This window comes from Dioscorea cayenensis, chromosome 20 (assembly GCF_009730915.1).
Source record: "Dioscorea cayenensis subsp. rotundata cultivar TDr96_F1 chromosome 20, TDr96_F1_v2_PseudoChromosome.rev07_lg8_w22 25.fasta, whole genome shotgun sequence".
Lineage (NCBI taxonomy): Eukaryota > Viridiplantae > Streptophyta > Magnoliopsida > Dioscoreales > Dioscoreaceae > Dioscorea > Dioscorea cayenensis.
In genome coordinates this window covers 11277833-11278590 of record NC_052490.1, presented here as the reverse complement: position 1 = coordinate 11278590, position 758 = coordinate 11277833, and the positions used below count along the sequence as shown (strand labels likewise).

The 758-nt window shown below is 44.9% G+C and overlaps 1 non-coding gene across 1 annotated transcript; it reads right to left on the bottom strand.

The window, feature by feature from the left end:
• Positions 1–432: 432 nt before the first annotated feature.
• LOC120252170 lies at positions 433–540 on the bottom strand. Its single transcript, XR_005533713.1, has one exon. It is a non-coding gene; the product is annotated as a small nucleolar RNA R71 (small nucleolar RNA).
• Between the last annotated feature and the right edge of the window lie 218 nt (positions 541–758).

Here is a 758-nt window from a genome sequence, read left to right as displayed (position 1 = left end):
CAACATAATTCAGCTGAATTGGAAAGAGAGGAATCTGAAAACATGGCAGGACAGAATGAGCAACAACGAACACTATCCGACTATGCCAGACCTTCAGTGTTGGGGACGCAATCAAGTATTGTACGTCCTCCGATTACAGCTCAGAACTTCGAGCTACAGCCTGTATTCATCCATATGCAGCAGCAGTCCACACAATTCAACGGTTTGGCCGATGAGGATCCAAATAGTCATATAGAGAGCTTTCTCGAGGTGTGCGACATGCTGAAGATAAATGGGGTTACAGATAATGCCATCATATTGAGGTCCTTCCCATTTTCCTTGAAGGGGAAAGCGAAGCAGTGGCTACACTGATTACCTAGAGCATCAATCACTACATGGGAGGAGATGGTAGAAGCTTTTCTAGCCCGTTATTTCCCTCCCAGAAAATCAGCAAAGCTTAGGAATGAGATCTCATCCTTTTGTTCAATTGGAATTGGAGTCTCTATTCGAGACATGGGAAAGGTTCAAGGAGCTCCTGAGAAAGTGTCCACAACATGGATTCCTGGAGTGGATGATTGTTCAAACCTTCTACAATGGTTTGAACCCGAGTACAAGGCAACTCTTGGATGCGGCAGAAGGAGATACCTTAAGTAGCAAAACCCCCGATGAGGCTCGTCAATTAATATAGGAAATGGGGTTAAATAGTTACCAATGGAATGCTAGGGAGAAGAAAAAGGTGGCTGGTATCCATGAAATCGATGCGGTGACCTTATTGGCGG